Genomic DNA, 23757 nt, shown 5'->3' on the forward strand with positions numbered 1-23757 from the left:
GCTCAGTTAGCTGTATCACTACTCTGATACCCAGCTAAGAAGTGTGTGTACCTTTGGGAAAATAGGAAACTCTGCTAATAGGTTGAAACTCTGGTCTTGCCAGTGGTGAATACCTAAGTTCATATTTAAAATTTTGCTGTGTATCTTAGGCTCTACATTGAAATCTCTGAAGGCATTAAAAACTTCATACTCTATCATTTTAGACTATTTTATGTTGTATTCAATGGTATAATTACTGAAAATAAAATTATAAAAAATATGTATGTAATTCTTAAACATCACCATGGTTTTTATAGGATGTTACTCTGAGTAGGTTTTCCTATAATTATTTTCCAGAAGTCTACTATTAAATGGATTCTGTGGGTCAGTCAAGTAATCTACCATGATTTTATTTTGATATTTCAGTCTGAACTGATTTCTCTGGATTATTTTTATACTTAATAACAATAGAGGTAGTTTGGCATGAAACTATTCTTCTAATTTGTAAAAATATCAATCTGGATTTCCTAAGCATATTACAGATTCCTTAAGAAGGGCCATGTCATTTCTTACCTAGCACAAATTTAGGCATATAGATAGTGCCTAGGAGGTGCTTACTCATTTAAGTTTCACTTTTGTCTTGAAAAGAAATGTTTTCATTGGTCAGTGTCTCTCAAATACAGTGAATTTTAATGATTTCTTAAACGTCTTTGAAAACTTCTTAAAACTGCAAATGTTCGAGAGAATATAGATGCAAATGGTCCTATGAGAACAGCAGTGTGCCTGTTGACAGTTTGACTGTATCAGAACTAGAGTCACTTTGTGTTTTGAGGTGCTAAAACCAGTGAAAATATTTATAAGTATTATTTTTATATTGCATGTTTTCCATTTTTTTGTAACGACTTTGTTTTTCAGGTATGTTCAGCAGAATCACTCAAAGCTTTCCAGGTTTTCTAATTGGGATTACTTTGTATATTAAAAAATGAAATAAAAATATATAGTTAAGATCAGGGCTCTCTGAGGTTTTTGTGAAGAGGACCGTTTCATTGGCCTGTAATGTTGAGCTCGTCCTAGATGGAAACTGCTCTTTGTATGCATGTATAATGCTACAGATGGTGATGTCCCAGGGAAGATTACTAACAGTAGAACCGTAGAGCCATAACTGGGTTGGGAGTGCCTGCGGGCCTATATTCCCTTCCCAGTTGGGAATTTCAGGAAACTGAGGCGAGACGTTAATGGCGCAGAGGGGGATGTGGCTGCTGCAGCTGGCTTGGAGACCTGTCAGGTAAGGTTTAATAGCTACCAGTAGATGTTCTACTGGTTGGGGAATCCCTGCTTAATACCTCCTGTTAGGTTTGAGAGTTCCTGTTGCGGACTTCCTGTTTAAATCTCATGTATTGGCTGACTTGTCCCTTACCTGTGGGGTAGGGGCTGGATGGGAGTGGGCCGGGGTTCCCTTCCATTGTAAGTTCAGTAATCTACAACTGCAGCGACGTCCCTGCTGCTCTTTGGCCGCTTTCTTTGGATCATGACTTGATTGCCCTTAGAACATGGCGCTAGTTACAGTAAAGTAGCTGTGTGGCGTTTGGCACACACCCTTTGATCCCAGTGTTTTAGCACCTTCATTTCTATGAGAAGGTAACTTTCGATGATTTTAAAAGTCTTTCTAGCGGAAAATTGTATTGTTTTGTGACACGTGGATCTATAGGAGATAGGTACACTAAAAGGAGTCAAAAATGAACACAGTGATGGGGCAGAGGTAGCAAAAGGAGAGAAGAGTTTGATTTCTGTACTATACCTAACAGGGACTTTAAAAGGCATCGGACTTCCTTGACCTGGTCTGTGTACATGAAAATCCCACCAAGGCTGCGTTTGTATCGTAGGGGGAGATGAGGAGAGTTTTGTTTCAGTAGTGTAAGATTAGCATCTGGTGAATCAGGGTTTTGTAATGGTTCTGGATGAACTGAGGCAGAGAGAACATAGATTAGTTGAATGCCCAAGAACACTCCTGATTCCCAGCTGAATGTAGAAAGCTACAAGTCGGCCTCTCACCTCCCAACCTTGTCCCTTTAATTCAAATAGGTCGAGAGCTCAGGATCATTTCTTCTTTAACCTTTTGGTTCAGTGGTGCTGGTAGGTACTCAGCGAGGGAGAGTGTGTGTGTGTGAATAAAATTACCGTGCCGTGTGTTATATGTCTAGTTAGGAGTAATCCCCTAATTCTACAGGAACGACTTGAATGGCCGCAGCCTCTTCTGTATCTTGAATTTTCCCTGATCCTTCTCTGCTTGACTAGTCAAATTCGTATATGAAAGTCATCTATCTGTTTTCTTACTCTTCTCTGCCATTCAGATGTACAGTCTGAGTAGAGCCTGTGGGAAGGGGCCTAGAAAAGAGAGGAATTAAGAGATGTATCTGTTTTAAAACCCCAGTGCACATAGGCTTGTAAAGCCTCAACATAAATACTAGCAAACACTCAGATGTGGACTGCATGTTTATGGTGATGATGTTTATTAGTTCCGGATTTTTTTAGTCACGAATCTCTTACACATTGATATGTCCTCATGAGTTCATAAATATCTTCCTGTATTTTAGATGCGGTTCCCAGATTTTAGATTAGTATTCCTATAAGTAGTAACTAGTCGTTAACGCTCCCTTTGAGGGGTTTTTGACCTTAAAGAAAACAGTACAGATGAGTAGGATGCTAATACAATCATTGTCCCCCAAACTGCCCTCTAGGCTGTAGTTACTATGGATTGTAATCTTATTGCCCACTGTTTGTGGGTGGTGGCAGGCTAATTGCTGAAACAAACATCCGAACCGTAAGGGCTTTATATGACCAATATTTATTTCTTGCTTTTGTGATAGTCTAGGCCAGATATTCAGGTCATCCGAGATGCTCTTTTCCACGTAGTCAGTCAGGGACCCAGATCAAGTGGTTTCTAGGCATCACTGTAGTCAGCTGGGAGAGGAGGAGCATCAGTGGGAAGTTGCAGGGACAAGCCTGGAAACTGTCTCGTGTCCTGTGACGACTGTCCACCCAAACAGGAGCTTCTGTGTTTCTAAGCAGTGCGGTTACGTTCGCCAGCCTTTGGATGTAAAATTTTAACTGTTGATCCTGGTTGTCTCCTGCGTATACATTTGGGGGCATTATCTTATTTGCATCTCTGAGATCTATTTTAAGGAAACTGGCAAAGAAGCTACAATAAGTGATTTATCTAGCATGACAGCAATGAAGCTTTCTGGCATACTTGATTTTTTTCCCATCAGAAGCTTTAATTGTCAGAACTTGAGATCTTCAGCAGTTTTTCACGGAAAGACTTCTAAAACTTGTAGTCCTTTGTTGCTTCAGATCAACTATTACCTTTTTTTGGTGACTCTTGGTCAGCTCCGTGTGCCTCGGTGAAGGCACTGAACCAGAATACAATTGATACCCTTTCAGGTATCAGAGTTTGTTTCAAGTTACGCAATGACTCACATTCTTTGCCCTTTCCGTTGTCCTCTCACCCCCATAACTCCTTGAAGGTAAGGCCTTTTTCTTGCTCACTGAGTCTGTTAAAGTGCCTGAGTTCAGTGCCCTGAATGGACAACTCAGGCAAGTTTATTTGAACCACTTAGTGAGTTCTTACTGGCTTTTTATTGGTGACGGTGTGGTGCTCTCAGTATCTCTACCATGAGGGTAGTGGTTCTCAAATTTGAGAGCCCATCACGATCCCCCGGAGTGCCTGTTAAAACCTACCTTTGCCGAGTCCCATCCTCAGAGTTTCTGACTTCATAGGTCTGGGGGAGCTGGACGATTGACTTTTCTGATTTGTTTCCACGCGATGCTGATAAGATTGCTTTTCCTGGGAAGCCATTTTGAGAACCACTGCTCTTAGTGCTCTATGCCGTCTTCATTCCCCTTAGTGCACACAAGTGGGAGAGGGGTGGGGTGGGGGGAGGTGGAGACAGAGAGAGAGAGAGAGAGAGAGAGAGAGAGAGAGAGAGAGAATCCCAAGCAGCCTCCACACTCAGTGAGCCCCTGGGCTCCATCCCATGACCCTGGGATCATGCATGACCCGAGCCAAAATCAAGAGTTGGACGTTCAGTTGACTGAGCCACCCAGGCGCCCCTCTCCTTTTTTTCTTATAACCCCTTTGTTTTCCTTAGGAGGAAGGAAAGGGCCGAAGGCTTAGAGCACACATACATTTTTTGATGCTACTACTTTTTTTTTCAAAGAAAAAGACTTTGAGGGGTGCCTGGGTGGCTCAGTGGGTTAAGCATAGGACTCTTGACTTCAGCTCAGGTCGATCTCACAGTTGGTGAGATCGAGCCCCGCGTTGAGCTCTGCACTGTCATCGGGGAGCCTGCTTAGGATTCTCTCTCTCCCTCTGCCCCCCCCCCCCCCCATGTGTCTGCAGCTCCCATGCATGTACATGTGCACGCTCTGTCTCTCAGATAAACTTAAAAAGAAACGCACGGACTTAGGGACTTGAATTGTTGCCTGTGAATAAGGTATATGGGCTTTAAATTATCCTTTGAGGCTAGTTTTGCTTTTCTAGCTCACGACTATGTTCTGGATGACTGAAGTGATAAGTATCCATTGAATTAATTGTTACAGGGGTTCTGAAGCTCATCAAGATCATAAACACAATAAAAAAACAAACAAAGTGGGCAATGGGGATTTCTTCCACTTTAGTATTGGTAATGGGGCAAAAATATTGTAAGTTAATTATTGTAATACATCTAATTTTTCAGAGTGCCCGAAAAATGAAAAGCATAAGTACCATGGCTCTTTAAAATTTTAAACCTCATGGATCTTGAATCAGTAATCAGATATCTTTTGTTTACACATTGCATTTTAGTATGTATGCTTTAAAGTTTTTATGTAGAGACCAACTAAATTGTTATTTATGCTAGAGAAATAAGAGAGATGTTTATTGATTCAATCACAACATTTTCTTGAAGTCAAATTTCAATTTTTGTTTTAAATTTGGCATTAGTTTTTATTCATTGGAAAGAAACCCAGAGCTAAAATTCTAGTAACTGGTATTAATCTTATTATTTTTGTGACTATCTATAATTTTTTAGAAGCAGACACACTTGTCTTGGAGTAAGATTCTTGTTTGTAAACAGTGCAAACATAATTTGTCACTATGGATGAAAAACACCATTTATTCAAAGACATTCGCTATCACTCGGGAAGAAAAAAATGGTTCTTTTGATCCAGAAAAGTTAGGTTTGTTATGAAATATTTGCCCTCTCCCCATATTGTTTTAACCCTTTGTTTAAATAATCTAAGTGTTATGATTTAAAAGATTGCCACCATTGTAGAGGCTAGGGAAGATCCCACTGTTTCAGATCATTTGGCCAGGTTTAGGAACAGGCAGGTCACCGTTCTGTTTCTTCAGATAGTATAGCGATCAAATTAAGTTAACCTATACCAAAGTGAGTTACTATACAGGCTATCTAGTATAGTATATAGCTCTTAAAATTACAATTCATACCCTAAGAGTGGTTTTGGAAAACGTGGATAAGGTATTCACATTTTTAGAGGTTTAGATACTTTAGTTTACACGTAGTCTATATTGTAATGATATTTGTCAAATTAATCAATGAAAACTCATGGAAATAAGGCTGTTGGTAGAGGTAAGGCTGAAGGTAGGCCAAACGGATGAACACAGTGTGTAGACATGGGAAACCAAACAGGTGTGCAGGCTGTGGTCTCCATCAGATTTGTAAGAGTATGTAGCTGATGGCACTCGGGTTGAATTCATCATTGGAACTCAACTGTGTTTTCCTAACTTTGGCAAATGAGATTAAATAAATTTTGTGAGGCAGCTGTAGGGTACTTAACAGATTTTTCACTGCTTTTAGTGTTTCTAATAGCCAGGTAGTCCAGGTACTTTTTATTACAGGTATATATATAATCAGTCAAAATGAAGTACGATTATATAAATCACTTGCCAAAATTTTCTAGATGTTAGAAGAAAACCAGAGATGGAAACTGAGTTATATTTATTTTGGCTTGATCCGTATGGCTTCTATTAAAGGTTACTTACATTAAAAAAAATAATAAAGGGGGCCCCTGGGTGGCTCAGTCAGTTAAACTTTTGACTTCCCCTCAGGTCATGATCTCACGGTTTGTGAGTTCGAGCCCTGCATCGGGCTCTGTGCTGACAGCTCAGAGCCTGGAGCCTGCTTCGGATTCTGTGTCTCTCTCTACCCCTTCCCCGCTCATGCTGTCTCTCAAAAATAAATAAACGATAAAAAAAGAAAAAAAAACATAATAAGGAAAGCTTTTTGGAGTGTGTTGAAACTTTTTTATTGTGTAATGTAATGAAGAGAAAATATTTGTACTTTTAATCAAATATAATTTTTATAACTGAAGTGTAATTCAGTAGTTAGAGAAACATTTTGTGCTTTTTCTTTATATTTTCTTACAAGTAAAAATACTGCTGTTTCTTTATATACTTCTTAAAAGAATGAAAAAGAATACATGTGCTGTCTTCATGGTCTTACTCAAATAATTTTTAAATGAAAAAAAAATTTTTTTTGATGGAGTCTTTAAAAACAAGATTCAGGTTTCTTCTACTGTTAGTATATTAGAAGGCTTAAGGTAGGTACCGAAGGATGGCAAAATAAGAGTAGAATCAGGTATACCCCAAGTACTAGAGGTTCTTTGAATCCAAGTACAGTTTACCATGAGTCTAGATTTTGGACTTAAAGAGAAGAAAATTGTTTCGTCATACTTTTTAAAAAATAGTTTCGGGGCGCCTGGGTGGCGCAGTCTGTTAAGCGTCCGACTTCAGCCCGGGTCACCATCCCGCGGTCCGTGAGTTCGAGCCCCGCGTCGGGCTCTGGGCTGATGGCTCGGTGCCTGGAGCCTGTTTCCGATTCTGTGTCTCCCTCTCTCTCTGCCCCTACCCCGTTCATGCTCTGTCTCTCTCTGTCCCAAAAATAAATAAAAAACGTTGAAAAAAAAAAATTTAAAAAGAGTTTCATTGGTAGCCGATGATTTGATTCTGGTCCACTCTATGTGTGATGTATTTGCATGTAGGATGTGAAGCTCTGCTACCTTCAATTCAAAAAGAAATCTACGAGGCTGCCTGATGGCTCAGTCCTTTGAGCCTGTGACTCTTGGTTTCAGCTGAGGGCATTGATCTCATGACTCCAGGGAGCAAATCCTGCAATTGGGCTGTGCGCTGACAGAGTGGAGCCTGCCTGGGATTCTCTCTCCTCCCTGCCCCTGCCCCTGCCCTTGCCTTGCTCGGGTGCGCGTGCTCTCTTGCTCTCTCTCCCTCTCTCAAAGTAAATAAGTAAACATTAAAAAATCTATGAAATACAGACTTCACTGGGAATTTAATTTCCCTAGGCATAAAAACATAATATCTACAAATTTAGATCTTATATGTCTTAAGAATCAGAGTAAGGGGCGCCTGGGTGGCTCAGTTCATTAAGCTTCTGACTTCAGCTCAAGTCACAATCCCTCATGGTTTGTGAGTTCCAACCCTGCGTCGGGTTCAGTGTGGACAGCTCAGGGCCTGGAGCCTGCTTTGGATTCTGGGTTTCCCTGTCTCTCTGCCCCTCCCCTGCTCATGCTCACTTACTCTCTCTCTTTCTCTCAAAAATAAATCTTAAAAAGTTAAAAAAAAAAAAAAAGAATCAGTAAGTTTTTAGGTAAGATACTCACTTTTATTAATTTGAGTTCTGGCACGTATAACCTTTATCCACAAAATTGTTCAAAATACTTGCTTTTATTATCTTGGGTGAAAGGTGTAATCTGTTAGGAAAATAATATATCTGTAAGATGTAAGGTGAAATCATGCCCCTATTATTGAGTAATAATATGTAGGTCTGTGAGTGTACATATTTCCTATCTTTTATAGAATGAGTTTTTAGGTTAGTCCCAGTCCAAAACTTCTACCTGAATTTACAGGTTAAAATACTGTTTTCTCTCTCTCTCTTTTTTTTTTTTACCCGTTTTGAGTAAGTTAACAGATATTCAGAATGTTTATTGTTAAACTAGAAAATGAGAATTTAAAACCAGTAATTGTAAATAAAGGCAGATATATTGGTGTAATTGGAAGAATCATAGATAGTAACTTTGGATGGTTGCTTTTAGTAATTGTGAAGTGAAAACAGTGGGAGAAATTCTGTTAATAACTTACATACGTAGACAATTTGAATAAAGGACACCATACAGGGTGGAGTTTTCTTTCCTTGCCTGATTTATAGTTCTACAGTGTGTGTTTGTGTGTGTGTGTGTGTGAGTGAAATGCTTATATTCCATTTTATTCATGTTACCTCACATAGTATTATTTAAAAGTTGGTTATACATTTTAATCTCTTCTATAGAGAAGGAGGGAGTTTGAGGTTTGCTCAATTGCATGCTTTCCTAATTTTTGGAAATTATGACTGTCTTATTCTTGGAGTTGTGACTTCTTTTGGAGGAGAGGTATATTGTGTGGCTTGTGTGCATTTTGTATGTTGCAAATTTGTGGATTGGACATTTTATCTGTTCCTGCAGGAAGACTGAGGGCTATCTCAGGATGTTGTGAAATCAGGTTAGAGGTGTAGTGGGTTCTCATCATTTCACTAACAAAAATCAGATTTACAGTCTTTTTTTGTCTACCTAATCTCCCTGATGAGAGCGCTCTCAAGTGTTCTGTCTGTATTTGTATAAAAAGAATAAATTTGTAATTTAAAACTTTTATCCCATGAAAAGTAATTTACTTCTAATTTTGTGGCATTAAAACTTGGTAAAATAAATAACACATTTTACCAGTTTTTTAAGTTTTGAGAAATTGACACTTGGGAGTTTTGACTTGAGCCATTAATACTAAAAAAAGCTACTAATTAAAATTGTGTGAAAATTAGCTTGAGTCAGTGTTAGTCTTTTAAAGATGAACTGAGGATGTGTATGGACACTTTCCAGGGCGTTTTTAAAAAATATGTGACCGAGACTCACCCTAAACCTGCCATTCTGGTTTCTCACTCAGATCCTCCCTCCCTCTCCCTTCTCGTTTTGCACATGTCTGTTTTTAGACAGCTTGTCTGGCAATTCTCATGTCTCTTCCTGGTTAGGAACCAGTGCTTTAGGGGGTTAGGGACAGTGGAGAAATGCTAGTCTTTTTACCAGGAGGTAGAGCAGGAGGACTTTTTCCTCCTTCAGATACTTTGAGTCACATAACATTTATAATTAAAATAACATTGTCTTAAAATTTTCTGTTTTTGGAATTTGGGTGTGACTGTTATGGAGGTATTATCTGTGTGCATGTGAATTTATACTTTTTATAATGTTGTAAAACGTTATAGGTAGCCAGGATCCTAAACTGCTTAATTCATTTCTCCAGCTTCATTTTCCTCTTAAGCTAGCTAAGCCATTTCAGAATCTCTTAATTACTTTAGAAGAATACCTGCTTACTTCTCTTGAACTTCAGTTCATTTCAGAATTTATTGATTCTTCTGATTATCCTGCATTCTGTTTGCTGGGTTCAGGCTTACAGGAAGTTGGGTAAATCTATCATCATGTTCTGAAAGATGCTTGAGTACGAAGCTTAGCATGCATCTGTGCTCTCTTCCTTTCACTCTCCACGGCCAGTTGATTAGTAATCCAGTCAGTTCAACTCGCATATGCTATCTCTAGTGTATACTGCCTCCATCCTTGGACCAGGCCATCACCGCCTCTTTGGTGTTTGAGTTAAACAGCCTAATTGGTCTGTCCCTGCAGTTCATTTCTCATTTAAAAGTAAAAGTAATCTTAAATATAAATGAGGTCACGTCTCATTGTCAGTAGAATAAAATCCCAGCTCCTTGCTATGGCTTACATAATTTGCATGTCGTGTGCTTCTCTAAGTGTCCCCCTTTCTCCTCCCCAGTGTGTAACCCGTTCCAGCCTTGCTGGTCGTCACGTACCTCAGGCTCTTTTTGGCTCAGACTCTTTGCATATGTTGCTTCCTCCACCTGTTTTTTCTGGGGCTGGTTCTTTTCTTCTCTTAGGTGTCGGCTAAAATGGCACAAAGAAAGGCCTTTGACTAATGTAAACAAAGTTTCCCACTATTATTTTCCATCTTGTCCTATTTCCTTGCTTGTCAGGACTCATTACAATTTGAAGTTTTGCTTTTGTTTGAATTAGGATGAGTGGTCCTCTTTGATGGCCATTGGAACATAAACTCCCTTGTGGCAGGAACAATGTTTAGATGCTAAGTGAATATTTTAAAAATTAAAACAATGGAAGATTACTATTTAAAGACTACGGCTTTCTTTTCTGATTGAATAAGCCTCATCCTTTTAACTCTACCTCATGGAGGGAGGGTCTCTGTTATAAAGAGAGAATATGTTTGAGAATCTGTATTTGAATATGTATTTGAATGTGTTCAGCTTTTTTCGCCCCATCTCTGTGCCCTTGCGTTGGCCTTACTCTGCTGGGAATGCTTTTCAGTTTCTTGAGGTCTTGCCTATTTTTAACTGATCAGGTCAAATGCCTCTTTTTTCCCCAAAGCCATTTCTACTTCTCTGGTCATTACGAAAATATACCATCCCTGTGCTTCTCGAGTGTTTGAGTATCTCATAATATACTTAAAAAATTTTGTCTATGTTTTATATATGTTTTCTCCACTAAAGTTGAATGCTTCTGGAGGCCTTTTTAACATTTTATCCATTATTGTGATCACACATGGAGACCTGGAGTAAATTTGAAAATTGGAAAATTTTGAGCACGTTAATGGGCTTATGACAGTGTGTGTGAGCTTCTTGAGATCGAGACTGGGTCTTATTTCTTGAGTTTCTGAAACCTTGCTCATTGCTCAGTCTCATGCAGTGTTTCCAGTAAGTGTTTCATATGCAGTTACAGATGAATCTGTGGTGCTTTCAAAGTACAGCCTTCCCTGTCCCCATCTGCGACCTACTGAATCAGAAACTCCACATCTGGAGTTTTTAGAGATGTCACAGGAGATTCTGACATCTACCTTTTTACTCCTAAAGAAAAAAAAGCTCAAAATGCCAGAAATTTGAAGAAAGGTGAGATTCTATCTGGTTTGAATGAAAGTGTTCAGAAAAGAAAGGTTCATGGAATAGGAAATATTTGAGATGGGTTTAAAATTTTTTTTTTAATGTTTGTTTATTTTTGAGACAGAGACGGCGCATGAGGAGGGAAGGGGCAGAGAGAGAGGGCTCTGAAGCAGGCTCCAGGCTCTGAGCTATCAGCACAGAGCCCGACGCGGGGCTCGAACTTGCGAACTGCAACACCACTACCTGAGCTGAAGTCGGGCGCTCAACCGACTGAGACCCCTAGGCGCCCCAGAGATAGGTTTTAAAAGATGGATATGATTGCTGTAAACATTTTAAACACAGCTGAGAATCTGTGAAGTTTTTTTGTTTGTTTTTCCCTGTTTGTTTCAACCAGTTGAGTAGCATAATCTAGAAATGCTCTGACGTTAGTGAACTTTCAAAAAGTATTTCAGTCTGATAGGTAAAGACTGAATAGATGTGAAGAAAATCTCAGGTGTGATGTTGGAGCATAGCCTTGGAGCAGGCTTCTGTTGGCATTAAGGCATCACCCTGAAATTCTGATTGTGAGGAAGTCCATGGAGTTTCCTTGGAGAGGCTAAGTTAGGGTCTCTAGGCCAGGGTGTTTTTGTTTTTAAATAGTTGGCACTTTGTTTTGTTTTCTTAAAACAAGCTGTGCGTCCAAGCAGTGTGTTGGTACCTGTTGGTGCTGGTGTGCAGTGATTCCACAGGACCCTTTAAACTACTATCATTAGATGTTGTGGATAATTCTTGGTCTCCACCTTAGGCTCTTAGTCACTGCTTTTGTTATGCAGAGTTTCTCTTTCACTTATCTTTCCAAGGAAGTATCTTTGGAGTCTGCCATTTGTGTAGTGCCTGTGATGTGAGATTTCATCTTGAAATATCAGAAGAGTAGGATTTCATTTGAAGATTAAAATTGCTAGGCAAGGGGTGCCTGGCTGTCTCAGTTGAGCATGTGGCTCTTGATTTCAAGGTCATGAGTTCGAGCCCCACGTTGGGTATAGAGATTACTGAAAATCTTTAAAAATATAAAATTACTAGGCAAGTGGAAAAGGTCAGATTGGGCAGGAATTTAGAAAAATTAATGAAAAATGGCACTGAGGTAGATCAGTTTTCCATATATTTAAAATACCTGGTAACACTCTCTTAAAATCTTTACCAATTTTGTTTGCCATTAGCACTCCCAACTTTGACACATTGTTTTTTGAGGGTTGTCGGAGTGTGGGGAGAGGAGCCCAGTAGGAGGTAAGACTGGGAAGGTGGTTTGGAGTACAGACAGCAGGAACTAGCGACTCAGCAGGCATCAAAAACTTAAGTCTTAATTACCATTTCTGCCCCCAGGGCGCCTGTGAATCTAGAATACCAAACCTTAATTAGAACTTAGAACAGTGGTTTTCAAACCTTGTTTTAAAGCAGCAGAACGCTTGGGAAGTCTATATACCATCTCCAAACCAAAAATTATTAAAGTGATAACACTGGCTTTCCAGAGTCTGGTGTTTTTTGTTTTTTGTTTTTTTTTTTTTAAGTTTTTTTTTTTTAATGTTTTATTTATTTTTGAGAGAGAGAGAGAAAGAGACCATGAGTGGGGGAAGGGCAGAGAGAGAGGGAGATACATAATCAGAGGCAGGCTCCATCCAGGCCCTGAGCTGTCAGCACAGAGCCCCACGTGGGGCTGGATCTCACAAACCGTGAGATCTTGACCTGAGCTGAAATCGGACGCTTAACTGACTGAGCCACCCAGGCGCTCCTCCAGGGTCTGGGTTTTAAAATGTATTCCTGAAGTTCTTCGGTGAGAATAACAAGTCTGTGTGGTACTTGGTTGAACACAATAGCTTGAAATTGGTGAGTGAAGGAATAATTACTCTTACCTTAATTTCCTTTTCTATGTTTTTTAATTCTATATTTTAATTTTATTATATTTTATTTATTTTATATACTTTATTATATATTTTAATTATATATATTTTAATATATTTATATATTTTATTCTATATTTAATTTATTCTATATTTTAATTTTAATAAAGATTACTGCAGAGTCACCACCTTCCTAATAAAAAAATCCGTCTCTCTGTGTGTGTGTGTGTGTGTGTGTGTGTGTGTGTGTGTGTGTGTGGAGAGAGAGAAAGGTGACAGGAGAGGCTTTATTCTGGAGTCTCCATGAAAATGTTGTAACCCAACACAAATTAAGTATGTTGGTGATAATCTCTAGTATGTTAAAAAATGAATGCACACTATTTGGACCTGCATTTGTGATTTTATTATCGATTTAATAAATACTGAAAAAAATAGATGAAAGAATTTCAAATCAAAATTTGCACAACCCTGGAGCTTTTCTGGAAGCCTAGGGTTTTACTTGATGAAGGTGGTTTGAAAACCACCGGCCCAGAAGGCCTGATTTCTCAATAGGCGAAAACTTAACACGTACATACTTAAGGAAGGTGGGAGGGTTGGAACTTTACTCGGCTGAGATTCCTCATCTGAACCACAGAATACAGAAAATGATTTGAGTAACTGTTTTGTGCATTCTCCCAAGGACAGTATACAACAGGTACTCTTCATGATGTGCAATGAGTGTTTTAGCTCGTTAGGGGGCTTAACTCTTCTCTGAGAAAGGCTGGGAAAGGGAGGAATCAGTAAGACGTTCATGCCAAACCAAAGCAAAAAAACCTCCACAAATTACCAAAGTGTCAGATGCTTGTATGTGAATGAGCACCATTTTGAGGCACTGTGTAGTTAACTACCAGTTTTGTCCTCCATACATCTGAGTTCTCAGGTACTGAGATTCTTGGTTGAGAATCAAGAATTTTCACACTACAACTTGGAAATGACCAGGGAAATTTTTTTATTTGAATTTTTTTCCCATACTTGAATAAATAACGGAATTAATACATTTTAAAAAATGAAAAGTTTTATCTGTCACGTTCATGATTCTTTCTGGAGACAGTCTTGACTAACATTTGTTTTACGAGAATCTTTTAATCTAATTCATGTGAAAGGACAAAATGACATTTCTGTGTTCTGAAATTAGCTTGAGCTCTCTGGCTGCCTTTCTAAACTGAGTATTTTCCCTCCCACTTCCATAATAGCATACTATTTGTAGACAAAACCCCTGACTCCTGAAGTGGAAAGGCCCCCTGGGTTTGTTGTGGTATATCTTGAAGCGCAAAAGCTGTGCGTGTTGATTTTTTGGTTTTAGAAATAATAGGGCAACCCACTATTATTACAAGTCTTGAGACAGAACATGTTACTCTTTTTATCTTTTGATTCAGAATATTTTCTCTAACTAGTGACTGAGGATCTTGCATTTAAGGAATTTTGTAACACTTCACTAGTTTTTTATGTATGTCATTAAGCAAAGCTGCCCTAAGACATGTAGACTACTTCTGGGTGGAGACATTTAATTTCTCCCCACTTCTCTCTCTCTGTCTCTGTGTCTCTCTCTGTCTCTCTGTCTCTGTCTCACACACTCTCTCTTACACACACACACACACACACACACACACACACACACACACGGAAAGCAGCCCTTCAAAGATTAGAACAAAACAACAGCTTTGGCCCTTGGAATACTTTTCATTTATATACCCTGTAAATTTCTTCTTGAGTGAGAAACCCTATGGTTTGTGTGATAGCTGAGAAAATGTAAGCTTTTTAATCTGTTTAACATTCCTTTGCTGTAACTGAGTGAAAGCTTTAACTGAGACCTGCCTATGGCACATAGCTGCCTTCAGTTTATTGGCTACTCCTGTAGTTGAAAGGAAGTTGAACTATTTTTTGGACCCAATAAGTTGTCCTTTCCACTTGGGTGTTGAAAGAGCATATGAGCAGTAGCTGTTCTGATTTTTGTTGGTTGTTTTCTCTAGGGAACAAGCTACCCTCTGAGTCAGCACTGGACTTGAAGATAAATCCTACAATTCATGAAACTGACTGATTCGACTAAAGGATGGATAGTTTGGGCAGCGTTGGACAGCTCTATGAGGGGTCTGTTGGTTTAACTGAAGGGATTGTTGAGTTCAGCAACTTTTAATTCCCCTAATTACAAGGGGTTGCTGTTGTGAAAACAGGGTTTGTGAAGGAATCAGTTCTGGCAATTAACATCAATATCCTTATTGATTCCGTTTTTATTTGTCACCACACTTCATGGAACAATTTTTTAAAGTATAGAAATTTTACTGCTATTTGTTTCCAGCACGAATTAGAACACCCTGCGAGGTCAGCATAGGATTTTGCTGAGTATGAATCCAAGTACCCTTTTTTCACATGGGGTTATAAACATTTCTTTCAAGTAAACCTTTTGGCATTTGGGCTGTTTCATTTTTGCAAAGGTAGTTTGCATTTGTGGCGTGAAACTAATAGGACTAAATTGAACTTAATTTGATTAGTGTATATTTTACTAGATCTGTGAATAATTACTATTTTGGTTTATGGTTAATATTGTGATATGCTTTGATAATTACCAATTTTTACCTTAAAAAGTTAACAATGTTTTTTGGTATCAATCTGAGGAAATGGGAATGTTTGATTAAATGGATTTTTGAATCTGAAACACTGAGAGACTTAAGCTACAGAAAGAAAATTTTTGTTTATCCTGATATTCTAGGCAAATAAATTAAGCAGGAATACTGTGGATTATCTTTTTGGAGGCTTTTAAAAACAGGATGTGACATGTCATAGAGAATATTTTGGCCAAAGGTACATCTGTGTGGGAACACATACAATGTTATGGTTTAGGATTGCAAATACATTCATTTTATTTTAGCCATTGGAAAGTTAGTGTGATTTAAAATCTGTAGAAGAGTGGGAATTTCAACTAGCCAGTATTTAAGTTGACTACTAAATATCTTTTATTATTTAGGCTAGAAGTGCAACTGAACATCTATCATGTCAGAGTTTGGAAAATTGGGCTATTGATGGTGAGCTTTTAAACAGTTCAATGTCAGGTTCATTAGTTGCAGGATTGTTTTGACCTTAACGCATGGTACTTTTAATTAAGAACATTTGTAGCCAGTTTTGATAACTATTTGCAAAGCTTGGTTTGATTGAATGATGAAATGATTCCAGGGAAAAAAGTAAAGTCTATTATCTTAGCTGTTACTTCTTAATTCTGTTGCTTTTTGGATGCTGGTTTGTTTTATTTTGTACAGTCTATTTGAAGATTAGATCCACATTTTAAATATACGCATGCTTGTATGATGGTTGTCTCAGTTATATCTTGATTTGAAAGTTTTCTCACCTGAGTTTGTGGCTTAACGGTGATGGTAAAATGTTCCCAAATTAAAACTTGGCAAAATACTGACTATTTTCTTTACTTGATGGCAAGATCTTGAAGTATAGTTGCTGTTAGTCCCCTTGTTTGGCAGAAAAGTGACCAAAACTGTAATCTGGATTTACCATATTTCCCTGGATTCTAAGATGCCGTCTATTATAAAATGTATCCTGTCAGGTTAATAATAGGTTTTGGGGGGAGCAAAATTAATGTCACTAGATACATAAATTTTAAAACATCTTGAATAAAAGAGCCCATACATCCACATTACTAGGATTCTTCAGAAACCCTGAATTCTAATTTCGTCTTTAAATTCAAGGATCTTCTGAGTCACTCTTGTCTGTAGCAGTTATACATGGCTTCATGGTCACTTGTTTCTTTTCACAGTGCCTAAAGCTTTAGGACTGATGGTATTAACTGAGGCCTATTCTAGAATTCCAGAAACTTTAACAGATAAATGTTTTTAATTGGTTGTACTCTGATCCCATCCTTTAGGATTTTATATTTGACAGAGTGGAAAATTGACAATTCTGCCTTTAATCACATTTTTTTTTATGCTATAATTTTTCCTCCTAGGTTTATTACTTTTATATAGTCATTAGGGATTTAAATTTAGGTGAAATTCAACAGCTTGAGTGCTACACTGAGCTCTGTTAGCATGTGAGGGGCCTGTATTCTAGTTCCATTTCTAGGAATACTGAATTTCTATGACTAAACAGGTCACCGAGCTACTCTGGGCCTTAGTCTTCTGATTTGTAAAAAGAGGCTGAAAGCTCAGTCTACTTCTGGCTTAAAAATTGGAAGTGATAAAACATTCTCTTCAAACTATTGCTGCGTTCATGAAGTAGATTCTTATTTATCTTTAAAATTAAGTAGATTCTTAATTATCTTAAAAAGATATTTATGAGTTTAAGGGTGACTCAGTGGGGTGATTATCACGAAGCAGAAATCGACCAGGGATTTTTCTAAATTTAGGATTTTTAAATGTATATATTTTTACTATAAGGCAAAACAGATGATGGATGATGACTTTGATATTTGTGCAAACAAGCTTATGCTCAAGGTCATTCAAAGTTTAAACTTAAAAGAAATTGATTTATTTTAGGTAAAGTTACTAATTATTCGGATAGCTTTTCTGTTTCCTAACTGGATCAAAAACTATGTCATGAGAAAAATTTTAGTTCATATTACAAAGCATCACTTACAGTGAGCTGTTTTCCCCTAAAACCATTCCTAACACCTCAATAGACTTCAGTTGGTTGATAGTATTTTCTCTAGTCTTAAAATTGCCTTTCAGTTTTTAAAAAGTTATTTCCTCTACTAAAGAGTTGAATCATAATGTTATCTTTTAAAAAGCAGCATATATGCACTCTGTTATATGTATACATGTATCTTAACTATAAATACCTTTCAGGATTTAGGATGATTTCTTAGGATACTTTGTAGAACTAGAGTTTTTAGGATAAAGTCTGTGGATGTGTGAATCGTTTTTAAGCTATTGAAATTGAAAGCAGCTGTTTTTAGGATGCATACACCAAATCATAGCCTAGATGCTCCTCTGTAGGATTACTGAGTCCAACTCTTTTTGTTAGTTATTTACTAAGAATAAAGTGTTGTTTCATATTCTTCTAATGTTTAAATAAGTAAACGTTTTGAATGGTTTCTATAATTTTAGCGTATTAGAAGCTAAAATATGGCTTCACTAATGATCTTACAAAGTCTTTTTTATTTAATGTTAGTAGCTTAATCTTATATTAAGCCGTAACATTTAGTGTATATATTTAGATAGTTCAAATACTTGGAGATAGGAACTGGGGAAGCATATAGGTTTAGCCCCTTGAGCTGCGTTTAATTTTTTTTTTTTTTTGCTGCATTTCCTAGCCATGGAGTGTGCATCACTAATATGTCATCTTTTCTAAACATGTATGGATAAAATGTAGTGAAATTCACTGCCCTTGTCCTAGGGTTTACCTTTTTTTCTCCTGTTCCTTCCCTGCGGCAGAGGTTTAGATAAGAAAATATTTGCTCTTGTATTTTTCTGTACGTACTAGTACATACAAACTAGTGGATACTACCACTCCACTATAGAGCAGAATTATGAAAAAGTGGTGACTATGCTGGAGGCAGTTCAAGGTGTCTGTGCAGAAGTGAGTTACCATAGCAGGCTAAAGACTGCTATCTTTAAAAAAGTCTGCTTGCATGATTGGCACTTGGCTGATGTCTGGGAACTTGGCGGTTGAGGAGTATTCCCATTGTTCCCCAACTGATTGGGGTGTGACTGGTTTAGTGTGCCTAGACTCTTTGTGTGAACAGTTCGGTTTATGCTGCACACTTGCTTTCCTTCTGGGAGTTTGGAATTCTAGTATGTGTTAGGCAGAGGCTGCCTCTCATCAGTTCCCTATAAAAACCACGGGCACGGAGTCTCTGATGGACTTCTCTGAACACATAGATTGTACATGTGTTACTGGAGGAGTAGTGAGCTGTGTGAACCCTCCTGTGAGAGTAAGAGAGCCTAAGGAAACCTACACATGAATTCCTCTAGACTCCACCTGTGTGTCTCCTTGAGCTCTGGATGTGCATGCTTCTTACATTGCTGTGATAAATCTTCACCCTGAGTGCAACTATATGCTGAATCCTTTTGATTGAGTTCCAGTGACTTTCTGAACATGGGGGGTGGTCCTGGGGACCCCCAGTCAAGGATCTTTGTTTCTAAATTTATGGAGAAACTCTATTTTAAAGCAGTTTTATTTATATAGGAATTATTCCCTTATGGAGTGTTGAGTGCATTTCTTATGGTATTCTGTAACTATTAGCATTTTATTTCAGAAAGTTCTATTCAGTAGGAATCTGTCTTGTATAGTTACTTAGAGTATATTGGGGATTTGTTTGACAAGTTGCAATTGCAAATAATTTGTTTGACAGGTTGCAAATTGCAGATCATCAAATTGCAAAAAAAAACTCCATGATCTCCAAACTTTAATTGTTAAATGATTACAATTAAATACTTAAACTCACTTTCTTTTTCTGCTAAGAACAGCTAGTGATAGAAATGAACTAAGAAATAAAGTTTGTGTGTGAAACACTGGAAGAGCAAGAGGGGAGAAGTGTTCTGAACTTATTTTGAAGTTGACCTTTTATACCCATCCTTTAAATCGTCAACAAAGTCAAAGAAAAAGAATGTATTGTTAGTGTGTTTAAGACTCTGTTAAGAGTTTAGGAGTAAAAACTTAGTGTCTGTGTTTTGGGCTATATCTGCATCATTTTATTTTGGGGGGGGGGTGTGATAGGGGAATTTGGTTAAGAAATGAATAAATTAAGGAATGTATTTTTAATAGTGACTTTGTATTTTCTATTACTGGATATTATTAAATGAATTCCTTAGTATGATTTTCTTTTGGATGAGGCCCCAAATAATGAGTCTGTTGTTAAGAAGATAATGCTTCTTCTATTTGCCTTCAAGTTCATCTGTTCAATATGAGATATATTTTGATAATTTCTAATCTAAACCATTCTCTACAGTGTAGTCATACAGGGTAATTTATTACTGGGGATTTAGTTTGGTTATTGGAACTTTGTTAAAATTATTAGTAAGCTAGGTTTACCCAGTTCCCTATTCAGTAGGAATCTACTGAATTAGTAGATTCTACTGATTAGTTTCCCTACATTGACCTGGAAAGACTAACGCTAGAATAATCAGACTGTTCTGTGAGAAGAGTGTCCTTCACCCCAAATTCTTTCAAATTCCTTTCTTTCATAACGGTTTGTGCCTTGGTTTGCATTTGCTTTCAAATAGTGATGGTCAACATCTATGCCACTCGATAGCATAAACATTTATTTTTCTCCTCCCAGCTTCTTGTATTATGCAGGTAATTTTGGTGATGGCATTCTCCATTTTCTGATTGTGGCTGTTGCTCTATTTAGCATCTTGGTTGTTGGTACCAAAAAGAGGAGACTTTAACCTCTCTATTTATTTTCAACGAATTTCTTGTGTTCTAAGAACGGTGCCATTACAGAGTGTAGTTAGCAATATAGAGAAGAGAGGATTAAGGCACAGTTCTTCCCTACAAAGACACAGTTTAAATTGTGTAGTACTTGGAACAAAATATAAAGTACAAAATGATGGGAATAATTATAAAATATGGGTATCAAGAAAATTTTTTTATAGGATAAGAAGATTTTTCATAAGGCCAAATTGTAATTTAGTATGAGGATGGGGGTTAGAGAATTTGGTGTTGGCAAGGAAGATTGTTGATTAATGTCCCAGAGGAGGAGGCAGCTTTGGAGACTTGGGGATACATGAAGCAACATGGAGTTGAATCTTTAGGTGAATTGAAGAGAGGGGCTCCTGGGTGGCTCAGTCGGTTAAGGGTCCGACTTTGGCTCAGGTCATGATCTCATGGTTTGTGAGTTTGAGCCCCGCGTCGGACTCTGTGCTGACAGTTCAGAGCCTGGAGCCTGCTTAAGATTCTGTGTCCCCTTCTCTCTCTGCCCCTCTCTTATTCACGCTCTGTCTCTCAAAAATAAATAAATGTTAAAAAAAAAATAGATGAGGAGAATCATCATCATTATGTCTCCCTATCTATGAACATGGACTATCTCTCCATTTCTTTCCTTTCTCCAGGTCTCCTTTAACATCTTTCCACAAAGTTTTACTATTTTCTGCGTTTAGGTCTTAACATATATTTTGTTGGGTATTCTGAGACACTTTGTAGTATTATGATTGGTGTCTTTAAAAAATACAGTTTTTCTAATTGATCATTTTTAGTGTGTAGATAATGCATGTTTGTATGTTGGTTTGGTATTTCTAATATTTTATAGATTCTTATGTGGACAATTACTTGCAAATAATGATAGTTTTAGCTCTTCCTTTGCAGTCTTTTTTTAAAATTAAAAAAAAATTTTTTTTATTTACATTCAAGTTAGCATATAGTGCAACAATGATTTCAGGAGTAGATTCCTTAATGCCCCTAGCCTCCCCTCCCACCCCACAACCCCTCCAGTAAACCTCTGTTAATTCTCCATATTTAAGAGTCTCTTTATGTTTTGTTCCCCTTCCTGTTTCTATATCATTTTTGCTTCCCTTCCTTTGTGTTCATCTGTTCTGTGTCTTAAAGTCCTCATATGAGTGAAGTCATATGATATTTGCCTTTCTCTGACTGACTACTTTCGCTTAGCATAATACTCTCTAGTTCCATCCACATAGTTGCAAATGGCAAGATTTCATTCTTTTTGATTGCCGAGTAATACTCCACTGTATATATATATACCACATCTTCTTTATCCATTCATCCATCGGTGGACACTTGGGCTTTCCATACTTTGGCTATTGCCGATAGTGCTGCTATAAACATTGGGGTGCATGTGTCCCTTGGAAACAGCACACCTATATCCCTTGGAAAAATACCTAGTAGTGCAATTGCTGGGTCATAGGGTAGTTCTATTTTTAATTTTTTGAGGCGCCTCCATACTGTTTTCCAGAGTGGCTGCACCAGTTTGCATTCCCACCAGCAGTGCAAGAGAGAGCCTCTTTCTCCGCATCCTCGCCAACATCTGTTGTTGCCTGAGTTAATGTGAGCCATTCTGACAGGTGGGAGGTGGTGTCTCATTGTGGTTTTGATTTGTATTTCCCTGATGATGAGTGATGTTGAGCATTTTTTCGTGTGTCGTTTGGCCATCTGGATGTCTTCCTTGGAGAAGTGTCTATTCATGTCTTTTGCCCTTTTCTTCACTGGATTATTTGTTTTTTGGGTGTTGAGTTTGATAAGTTCTTTATAGATTTTGGAGACTAACCCTTTATCTGATATGTTGTTTGCAAACATCTTCTCCCATTCTATCGGTTGCCTTTTAGTTTTGTCGAGTGTTCCTTCGCTGTGCAGAAGCTTTTTATTCTGATGAGGTCTCAGCAGTTCATTTTTGCTTTTGTTTCCCTTACCTCTGTAGACGTGTTGAGTAAGAAATTGCTGCGGCCAAGATCAAAGAGGTTTTTTGCCTGCTTTTTCCTTGAGGATTTTGATGGCTTCTTGTCTTACATTTAGGTCTTTCATCCATTTTGAGTCTATTTTTGTGTATGGTGTAAGAAAGTGGTCCAGGTTCATTCTTCTGCCCGTCGCTGTCCAGTTTCCCCAGCACCACTTGCTGAAGAGACTGTCTTGATTCCATTGGATATTCTTTGCTGCTTTCTCAAAGATTACTTGGCCATACGATTGTGGGTCCATTTCTGGGTTCTCTGTACTGTTCAGTTGATCTGAGTGTCTTGTTTTTGTGTCATCCTTTGCAGTCTTTTTTGTGTTTTGTTGCATTGGCTAAGGCTTTTAATATGATATTATATAGGAGTTGTCATAATTGACATTTTTGTCATATTCTATATTTAAAAGGAATGTTTCTAATGTTTTCATATTTAGGGAGAGTTCATTCCTGGCACCTCAGATGCATTTGTATCTGAAAGGATATCTTTTTTTTTTTTTTTTTCCTGAAACTTCTCTGAAAGAAAAAAAGAATTAACTTTTGTTTTTTCCTGGAAAGGGTTTAAAAGTAACCTTCCTTAACATTTACTCATGAGGCATTTATTCAGTGACTCCTGTGGGCCAAAAAGCTGAGCAAGACAAATATAGCCACTTTTATTGAGTTCACAGCTTTTTATTTTTCATTTTATGACTTTGTTTGAAGTATTTACCGTTATCATGTCGATTAAAAAGTTTCAGTTGACAGATATTGCCAAATTGTTTTCCAAAAGAGATTTTAACAACTGATATTAAAGTGTAACAGTATTTATATGCCACCCATCTTTTTACTAATTGTCTTAATAAACTTTTTAATCTTTGCCAATCTGAGAAGAGGCCAGTAAAGAGTCTGGTTTTAGTTTGCCTCTCTTTAATTGTCAGTGAATATGAGCATCTTTTTAAATATTTGAGGCATTTAAATTTCTTGTCTACAAACTGGCTAGTAGTGTCATTTTTCTTTTTTCTTTTGGTTGCTTTCTATTTTCTTAATTTTAAGAACTATATTAAGCAAATTAGCCCTTTTTTAAATGTTGGAAATATCTTTTTTTGCTGTTGTGTAGGAAATTTATTTTTGAGGAAGTCAAATTGATTAAAATTCTCTTTTGACTTTTGCATTTTGTGTTTTCATAATATTTTAAAAAATATTCTTTGAGGTACTCTTCTTTTTAAACTCTTTAAATATTCAGTCAGAGTATTTGCCTGAAAAACGAAAAGACCACTTGCTTTTATCTGTTTTATCTAAATAGCCATCTTTGCTTATATCTGGATTCATTCTGTCATTTTGTGACAGCTAGTAAGTTGTCTTATCTGACTGCTGTCCTCACCTCCCCTGAAGTTTGAAATGCCAGCTTTATCTTACTTCTTCATATGTATTTGAGGTCCAGTTTTGTGCCTGTTCTATTGTATTGACCCACTATTGATATGAACCTTTAGCAAACATTTTCATTACTGTAGCTTTTATCACTTTTTACTATCTTGTGCTCTTATATCACACTTTATTC

At 37.5% G+C, this 23757-nt stretch overlaps 1 protein-coding gene and 1 long non-coding RNA gene across 6 annotated transcripts in view; both read left to right on the top strand.

Annotated features, from left to right (window-relative positions):
• Nucleotides 1-23757, top strand: part of PAN3 (poly(A) specific ribonuclease subunit PAN3) — a 129952-nt gene that overhangs the window by 60747 nt on the left and 45448 nt on the right. The gene's annotated exons all lie outside the window — the stretch shown is intronic.
• On the top strand, nt 2539-11627 carry LOC128313421 (uncharacterized). Its single transcript, XR_008294097.1, has 2 exons — nt 2539-6722; nt 6957-11627. It is a non-coding gene; the product is annotated as an uncharacterized LOC128313421 (long non-coding RNA).

The sequence above is a fragment of the Acinonyx jubatus genome, chromosome A1 (assembly GCF_027475565.1).
Source record: "Acinonyx jubatus isolate Ajub_Pintada_27869175 chromosome A1, VMU_Ajub_asm_v1.0, whole genome shotgun sequence".
Taxonomy (NCBI): domain Eukaryota; kingdom Metazoa; phylum Chordata; class Mammalia; order Carnivora; family Felidae; genus Acinonyx; species Acinonyx jubatus.